The sequence below is a fragment of the Diadema antillarum genome, unplaced genomic scaffold, assembly GCF_040938485.1.
Source record: "Diadema antillarum isolate AM-2024a unplaced genomic scaffold, OU_Dant_1.0 seq00000248_RagTag, whole genome shotgun sequence".
Taxonomy (NCBI): Eukaryota; Metazoa; Echinodermata; class Echinoidea; order Diadematoida; family Diadematidae; genus Diadema; species Diadema antillarum.
This window is the reverse complement of record NW_027271292.1, coordinates 2,763,017-2,773,359: the sequence shown is the minus strand read 5'-3', so window position 1 is coordinate 2,773,359 and position 10,343 is coordinate 2,763,017.

Genomic DNA, 10,343 nt, shown 5'->3' with positions numbered 1-10,343 from the left:
CCTCTCGAGAGTCTAGTGTACCAAATAAGCCCAGAATATTAAGGATAATCATTTTGTGATTGCAGTGATACTGAATTACAAACACTTGAAGGCACCTTTGACACAGGGATCCTGTGTAATGAGGGTGGTTGAACATCAAATTTTTCTACTGCTGACAATTAAAAAAAAATCCAAAGTGCTAATCAGTGTGATGTAGAATTGTAGAAACAGCTTACATTGTTTTTATGCATCCCAGTACAAAGCATGTGCACAGATACAGTTACATCCATTAAACAAAGCAATCCTGTGCAACTTGTCTATTTCATAAAGAGTCATGAAATGAGTGATACTAATTCAGAGATTACCATAATTTCGAACTTATTCCAAACCCAAACAGATGAAAAGGATAATTTTCATTCCAACATTGTAGGCAATAAATTAAAGTTTCTCTTAAAATCAGTTTCATTTTCAAATTTACTCACAGCTGGTGATTGGAAAAATCCAGAAAAGAGAACAGAAATCTGCTTCTTACATTTACACATCACTTTCGAATTATGACTTATTAACCAAATTCTACTTTAAGCTGTTAATAGGATGATGAAAGTACAGACTTGCGCATACTGAGCATCCTCCAGGCACTCGGCTGGTCAGCAAAATAGATTTTACCCCATTCAGGACGAGCTGATTTTACTTTTTCATCGACACCTGCTCGAATATACTCGGGACTGGTCTTCAACAGATTAAAGTTGGCACTTGATATTAGAATAAGAAGCTGAGAAAGTGAAGTTTAACTACCCAATCATCACCTTGAAAGCTTTAATACATTATTGTCCTCTTTTTCTGTGAATGCTTTGCTGTCATCCCTTTTTAATCAGCTCTTGTCACTTTATAGAATGATGCATTGCAATGGCCTTATTTCAAGATGGGCCCATCTTTATGTATAGGAATCCTCACAATACATATTCAGTATATGCTATTGTACTACCTTTCAGCCAGTTACTGCTAAATTAAGAAGTTACAATCTACCTGTTCTACAAATCAGGGGAATACATAATGGTAGGAAAATGTTTGTATACAACTGTGTTTAGATAAATTGATGTACAGTGTATTTGCCAATGTGCAATACAGTGAAACAACTTTGTGGCTTGCTAACCTACAGGTTTGGTTGATTACAGATGTGTGAACTGCCTTATAACAAGACAACACACACACACACACACACACACACACACACACACACACACACATACTCAGTGGCGGATCCAGATGGGGGCGCAACTGGCGCACGCACCCCTTTATTTTTCGTTAAAAACAAAAGAAATAAAAAGAAAAAAAATGAAATGAAACCCGGAAGTGGCACCAGAAATATTAGTTGCAATGCACAGACTCACATAAAATCTGATAAGATGTACTGAATGCTGTTTAGGGGACCAAGCAGTGACTGAACTGATCTACATGTGTAACAATGAGAAAGAATACAGGCTGCATTTCACCACAGTCCCTCTCTTATACTTTGATGTTTGCTAAGTTACCCACAGTAATGCATTGACATTCAGTGTAAGTGCACATGGATTTATGGAACTGCCTCTTTTGGATGTCGTCTTTGTTCCAGGGCTGCAAAAACTGATAATGACAATCAAGCTTGGAAAGTGGAATTCTGATACTAGTGTACAGGAAATTAAAAGGGATTGATTATGGTGAAATGGCACAGGGGATATCAAAACTTACCCTCTTGAACATCAGTATAATTATGTGTGGCATTCCTTTGCTGAAGATTAGAGAGGTTTTAGTATATATCGTTATTTTTGACTTATCGTTATTCATATTTGTTTTGTCATTTTAGTATATATTCAATGTGACACAAGTGTGAGACATGAATGACATTCCAGTAATATTGCACATGGATTTGTTGCATGTAAGTGGCACATGCTGTATAATATATGTACTTATTATACCCCAGCCAAACAGAGTTTGAAGGGTTTCTTTTAGGAATCAGAATATGGTAAGTCGCGCGTCCTTGAAACGCTGCTGCTACGATGTTTCTGATTTAAACCGATCCCTCTCTGGTTTTGCCGTTCTCCGCCGCTGTCCGCCGATCTGATAGATTGAGATAGATTGGGGTCCAGATGGTTATACTAGTGGAACAGGGGCTTAAAGTTGAGATGCATACCCTGGTATTTCAATGGTAGGAGAATTGTGCTGCCATGGTAACATCACATTATGGCCCCAAAATGAGGTACATGAAAAAGGCTTGTAACTACTTGTACTTCTCCAGTTTTTCAGCAATTCACAAGAAATTTGGCACACATGAAAAACTCAAAGTAAAGTTGTACAAAAAACATATTTTTCTTGAGTACATGTACATGTATTTGAAATTGCCTTGACATGCTAACAATGCATTTTTACCCCCAAATCAGGAAAAAGCCTTACCGATTGAAATTATTCTTCAGTTTTTTTACACATGTCAAAAGAAATTTGGGGCATTAATCATCTTCAGTGATATTTCAAATTTTGATATGGTTCACATATCAAATTAAAACAAGAGGAAACTTCTCTAGGTCGAAATTTCCTTTGATCCTGAAGAAGAAAATATTCAAGAAAACTTATTACAAAAAGAAGAAGATAAGTTTGCTTGTAAATTCTATGTTGTTCTCCTTGCTGAGTGTTCCTCTCTTGTATATATGTGGCACACTGGAATTCCTGATTTTACATTGTGTGTGAGTATGTCAAGTGTTGGCTGATTTAAAAGGAGACAATTAAAGCAACTGTTCAATATGATATTATTGATGCTAGGCATTTTGCAGACTACTTGGCCATGTGTGAGTCAACTTCTCATCTGGGGTTTTGAAGTCGTACTTCACTGATGATAAACCTTACATGAATTAGAGACATTTCCTTGCCCAAATGAGGATACACTTGTAGTTCATGCAAAGTTTGCTGCAGCTGAACCATCAGGAAACATTCATAATGCAAGAGAATAGCATTGGTACGATGATATTTTAATGACGCTGTGATATGAACCTAGCTCAGTTTCATTATTAGGTCTGTATAGTAGTGTACATTTCACAAATCTAGAATTGGGATGATTGTGTGTACTCATCTCATTATGTTTCATAATTTTTGTTATTTCTTAAAACAGAGGCCAAGTAGTCCATGTAAAAAATTGGAATTTTAGAATAAGAATGATATACCGTATACGCCATATATTTCGCAAGTCTAAATTTTCGCGATCGTGGAGTCCCGTACTGAACAGAGTAGAGTACGTCACATTTACATCGGGATCATGATCAGAGTCAATATTTTCGCGTGTCTTTAATTTCGCGAAAAAAACCGGCTCGCGAAATTCGCGAAAATAAAAACCTTGCAAAATTCGCGAAAATAAAAACCTCGTGAAATATTTGGCGTATAATACAGTACATTGTGTAAAGATTTTGGAAAAGAAAACCAGCAACAGTGAGTGATGTTGTACTGTGTACAGTATATTAGCGACCCTAAGTTTTCATGAAATGGAACTTCCCGACAATCTTGCGAGTATTTAAATTTACAATCATGAAGACAGTACAGAAATGAAGGGAAAGTGTATGCCTCCGTGTCATATTTGTGTCGGGATCAGAATTAATATTTTTTGCGTGTTTTTAAATTAAAAAACACCACCTGACTCACAAAATTTGCTAATAAAAAAACCTAGCAAAATATGGTGTACATACAGTATATTGCAGAGCAAGTTAGCACAGGTTTTGAACAAACAGTTCCTCCTGTTTTTTGTTTTCTTTCTTTATTTTTTATTCTTTATTAATTTATTCTTTTTTATGGGTGGGGAGATACAAATCAGGCAAAGCATATCTTTTCAATCATGGCAGTTGTGACATTCTATCTTGAGTGAAATGACTGTAACTCATCCATTGTCCCTCTTGATGCTGTGTAGGTGTTAAAGGGATCATATAGTTTTGGTTGAGACCTAATTTCAGGTTTCTAACATTTTTTGGTGAGATAATCAGAAACCTCTTATGAAATATGAAAGAGCATGCAATTCTATGAGGAATCCAACGTTTATTTGATGAAAATTGGTTTTGAAATGGCTGAGATATCAAAAAAGAGCGATTCTACTAAAGTGTGGGACCCACACTTTATCACGATCGCTTTGTTTTACCTTGTTTTTGGATGTTTCAGTCATTCCAAACCCGATTTTTGTCAAATAAACTTTGAATTCCTCTTAAAATGGTATGCTCTGTACTATATGATAAGTGTTTTCTTGGTATCTCGCAAAAAGTTAAAAGCCCAATTCTCATCTCCACCAATACTGTACTATCCCTTTAATGTATCGCTGCTCAAAGTGGAACTGAGCTTCAGTGCTATGAACAAACAGAGTACAGCTGTACGCGGGTATTTCACTCAGTTTTTAAGAAAACGAAAATGTTTTTTTTGTTTAATCCATTTCAAACCAACCTTGCTTTTCTTATCCTATTCCCCCTCTCCCCTCCTTGATATGAATACTTAGAATGTAAAAGGAAAGAAAATTGTGACACTCATACTGATTTTTGTTGTTCTAATTCAAATTCTTTTGTACAGTAATTCACTTTTTTTGTGAAAGAAAATTGTCGTGACATGAAGTGCAGGGTGCGAGGACCAACCTTTGTCTGTTGTCATATGCGTGTCATTAATGCCTTCGAATTGTCAAAGGTTTTTCTTGCACATACATTGATTCATTAGAACTTCACTAGAAGTATGACTCAGATTTTTTTTTTTGACACACGTCACAGTGCGTGCAAAAAATTACACTTTATGACTGTCACTTGGTAGTATTTTTGTGATATTCATTCTGTATGTTGTCGAATCTTCGTTGGTATGATATATGCCAGATATTATTGTCTGTATGTTATTTAAATCTTTTGTGGTACGACATATGGCATATTTTTTTTTATTGTAAAATGATACACGATGAAAGGAACGTGCATTGTATAACACGTAAAGATTTCTATTGCCATGTTGTCATGTTTACATTACACAGGTGTACAGTGTTTCTTTAAACTGAATATGAGCTGGTGAGGATGTGTGAATGCAAGTTTGTTGTTTGAATTATTGATGTGTATCAGGGATGGATCACGCCATGTGGATATTTTTGTAAGGTTATCAGAGTGTTCTATTCATGATTACACAAATAAATGTACATATAATTTGATTTGTGGTACAGAGTACCGTTGGAAAGTGAATCTTCTCTCTTCATTTGTTCATGTGTATGTTCGCTTGCCCAGTAGTTCTGTAGCCTTGTAACAAGACACCTCTACACCTTTCTGCATGACACTCTTGCTTACAAGATGATTTATGGGATCTCTGCATCATCAAACCTTACACCCTTCAGGCCTTTGATAAGGACTTGTCCTGTTGCTTTTATCCTGTTGCTCTTCTTTTTCAATTTTATTACATCCTTAAAAAAATGAAGTGATGTTATTTTCAGACAAATATTACGTCACATGCATTTCTTCTTATTGAATCATATATAGTGTACAAATTAATGAATTAGTAGTATTATCAACTACTTCTTCACAAACACATCATCTCCTCCATGTCTTGTGCACGGCAGCAATAAAGAAACTGAACATACAATGATTCATATTTGTATACGACTATCTCCATATATTTCATCAATAGTAAACAATTCATTGACATCACAACATCATACAGTCGCTCTTCGAGTTAAGTATCTTGTGATTGTTTTAAGACACTCCAAAAGCTACCGATCAGGATACAGTGTAAAATGGAACAGACTAAGCAAAAAAAAAACAACAACAAACTTTTGGAAATGACCCTCGGAGCAGCACAAAATATCCTACTTGTATATGACAAAGTCACGACGTGAAAGAGAACAGAAAGATGAACAATTTACTGTTTCATCAGTACATCAACAAAATTTCACAACATACAGTGGTTTAAGCCACCATGATACGACTATAAAAGAAAAGCATTTTCAGAACACCCACTACACAATTTGTGTCTCCCTGCCTACCAATCTTGCAAAGCAACTAAAAGTCCTCATTCTGCTCTTCCTGCATTGTTTTTGGGTAATGAAAGTGATGATAGGTTTGGGTAACTTCCTCACTTTCCAGTCAAATACATTAAAAAAAATATTTCAGAGCGAAGTTATAATGGCGGCTCATTAATGGATGATAATGTCCAGTTGCATCTTTCTAAATACAATGTACAAATACAGTACATGTGAACGGTAACGATCATACAGGGAAACCCCCATTATACATGTAATGAGCTCACTTATGACAAGGTACTGCTTCTAATGACGTGAATTTGGCAGTCCCGATTTTCCATTACCTATACAGTGCACTCCCGTTATAACGAATACAGCTATAATGAAATTCTGGTTACAACGAAATAAAAATCCAGGTCACAAAATTATTAGCTCTATGTTATTTATTGTTTATTTGTTCAGTAATAACAAAATTTCGATGTAAAGAAAGAAAACCGCCAGTCCTGAAGGACTTAGTTATGACGAGAGTCAACAGTACTCTATTAGCTGGTCTTGTTAGTACGGTCATGAGGAGGTACAGGTTATAACAAGGTAAAATCGGCAATCCTGGTAACCTTGCTATAACAGGGCTTCTCCTGTATTTGTGAACATGAGTATCCAAACCTCAAGGAATGTAGGGATCAGCAGATTTTTAACTGGCTTGTCTATTCTGAGGATTTCTTGATACCTGCAGCAAATAAACCCTTTAAGACCAATGCTTGCCAATTTCATCAGTGTCATGTGATGCTCAGTGAACAATAAAAGCTGACGGATTGAATAACAGACACCATTCCCTTTGTTTGTCAGCAGTGCCGTAACCAGTGGGTGATTACAATTTTTCACTCAAAGTCCATGGTATCTAACAAGCATCAAGCAAGCATGGTACAGTTCAATATCACAGCATGTCATGTTGTCCAGTCTGTTAAATATAGTGTGGCTACCTGTGGCAAACAAAACGCATACAAGATATATTTTCCCTACTTACCTGTGTCTGAGAGTGAACTACTACAAACTTATTTCTCTATGCTGATCTCAATATTTTTGACTAAAGCTGTAAGAGACTCCACAACAACCTCTATGAAGTGGCTCCAAGTATTTGGAATGTTTAAAAAAGAAAAGAAAACAAACAAACAAAATCAGCTCATTTTGTACACCGTCATGCAATGGCTGTGATGGAAAATTAAAATCTTCAGAGAACCGAAATGAAACAAACAAGCCATCCTAGAGAGACAGAGCTAGTATGATAAGAAGGAATCATTTCCCTTCAATACTGGATTCAAGAAGCTTCTTTTTTCATGACTGTGCATGTACAAAACAAAGTACCACATACTGTACACACTTAAAATTTCGTAATGGTCATATTTTTGGCGAATTCCAAATAGGCCACCGATTGTGAAAATAATAACACACAAAAATATTGACCAAAGTGAAAACAAAAATTTGCCCCGCATGTAAGTTACACTGGCCATGGCAAGTCTCATCTTGTGCTAGCATGTATGCACATGCTGAAGCTGAATGCTAATTGTTGTCGGGTCTCCCTGCTTAAATCCTTGGAATACTAGTACTTTTGTTTCTGAGAGATTTGATCTCATTTCAAACAATGCTTTAACGAAATGGTTTGTTTGAGAAGTAACACTTTCTTCTGAACAATGAGTCTTGGGTGTTTTTTTGTGTTTTTTTTTAGCAATCTCAGAATGAGACGACCCACAAAGAACAAAATTAACAACTTGAGAAAATGTCTGATGAAATGCCATGCACAAAAATATCTGAATGCGAAAATATCAGCGGATACACTGCCCTAAAAGTATGAGAGCTGCATTGTCTATCGATTCTTTTTTTTTTTATGCCTCCGCCACGAAGTGGTGCCGGAGGCATTATGTTTTCGGGTTGTCCGTCCGTCCGTCCGTCCTTCCGTCCGTCCGTCCGTCCGTCCTTCCGTCCGTCCTTCCGTCCGTCCGTAATGAATTTTGTGGACAAGGTAACTATCAAAACCTGTTGAGGTATCCTAATGAAACTTGGCATGTATGTGTATTAGGGGGTGAAGTTGTGCCTATCAACTTTTGGGTGCACATGCTCAAGGTCAAAGGTCAAAAGGTCAAGGTCAAATACATACAATTTCACTATTTCCACCATATCTATTGAATGCCTGAAGATATTTTCTTGAAACTTAGTGTATACATGTATTACCCGATTAAAATTCTCTGGTGAAAGTTTGGGTCATGAGGTCAAAGGTCAAAGGTCAAAAGGTCAGGGTCAAATACATAAAATTTCACTATTTCCACCATATCTATTGAATGCCTGAAGATATTTTCTTGAAACTTAGTGTATACATGTATTACCCAATTAAAATTCTCTGGTGAAAGTTTGGGTCGTGAGGTCAAAGGTCAAAGGTCAAAAGGTCAAGTAAAAATATTAAAACTTCTTTTTTTTCTCCGTACCTTGGAAAATTGTTCAAGGTATCTTCATGGAACATAGTATATACATGTACTGACTGGAAGTGATTATCTAGAGAATGTAGGGTTCATGGGGTCAAAGGTCAGGGGTCAAAGGTCAAGTGCAACACTTCAAAATTTTACTATTTCCCTCATATTTATGTAATGCCAGCAGGGTTATTTTTTTTTTTACACTTGGTGTATGCATGTGTAACCTAATAGAAATTCTCTGGAAAGTTTTTTTTTTTCTTCTTTCTTTGCCTCAAAGGTCAAAAGGTCAAAAATCAAGTGAAAGTGCTGAACTAACTTTTTCCTCCATATCTCGGAAGTGGCTCAAGTTATCTTGAAACTTAGTACATACACTGTATTATGCATGTTCTACCTGAAAGTGATTATCTTATGAATTTTAGGGTCAAGGGCCAGATGAAAATGGTAACAATTTACTATTCAATTCAGAAATTCACACCAATTTTCCACACCTGTACCTTGAAAATTACTCAATGCCTAAATGTATGAATGGGTCAAAGTCAAGTTAAAGTCCTTAAATCCCTAGATACATGCTCTCCTATTCATCCAATTAAACCTAGGTCAAGGAAGGTGAACATTCAACACATTTGTGACAAATTTGTTATTTAAATATTTTGCCAATTTTGTGAAAATGTAATCACACATTGTCCACATGTACTATCTAGACCTATTGGGAAAATCATGCATTATGGCGGAGGCATACCAGTCGCCAAAGCGACATTTCTAGTTTTTATATGTTCTACAAAAAGGTCAAAATTGAGAAAAAGCATAGAAGTTGATTGTAAACATGGTGCCTTGTGCCTCCTACATGTACACAGGATTTTACTTTCATTTATAATTCCCTTGGCAAATGGAAATATCACACCATATGTCGCAGAGAGGGTAAGAATTAAAAGAATAGCAAGCTTACACATCATTGTGTACAAGTCTGTTTCACTGGTGGCACTTTCAATCCCTCTCTTAGAACCATCAACATGTATCATGACTTTGACATCAACTTTCAATCTTGCATTGGTTTGAATTAGGTTTTGGCAAACTGACTCTCTCATCAATGACCCCTTGGCCTGTAAGGAGTGATGTCTGAATTGGTGTTGCATGCTAAACAATGAGTAAATTTTTTTCAAAAATTTGTCATTGTCCCTTTCCATACAATAGAAATGTGTTAGAATGATAAGTAAACAATAAATAACTTTAATATGCACTAAAATCATAATTAATGATGCATTTAATCATGGCTTATTTTCCTTCCTGTGACTGCTTCAGCTTTGAAGCTAAACATTCCTACATTGCAACATTAGAGGCAGTCTGAGGAAGGTATGTAATTTCTGATGCTCATTTTCCTATAACAGGACATTCTTGGACTTGGCTTGCAATCACTTGTCAAAAACATCACAAAGATCAAGCTGAATTGTGAACACTGTCGTTAAATGCCTATAATCTCCTGCCATTACCAAACGCAACACACAACTATATTCAGATTGGATTGCACTGCGGAATACAAGATGAGAGTCATCTACACTCTTTGAGTGGTGCATGGTGAAGATGTGTCTTCATCATTTCCTGTGATCTGTGGTAACAGTAGGGAAAAAGCTCGAACAACACAAGTGTGCTTCTTTCTTTTCTGCACACTTTCCAACAAATATATCGGTCTAAAACGTACAGCAATAAATAGCATACCCTCACCTGATCAAACCAAATTTAGCACTAAGACGAGATTATGGATGGTAACTTTGGTTTATCAGCTGTAACAAGAACTTTTCATTATCATGCAGTGATGGGGAGCTGCTGACTGCCTTACACACTGCAGCACAAGCTGGAGGTGCTGCAGTGACCATGGCAGGTAGCAAGCATTTCATCCTTTTCGTTTTGCATGATCCAAACTAAAC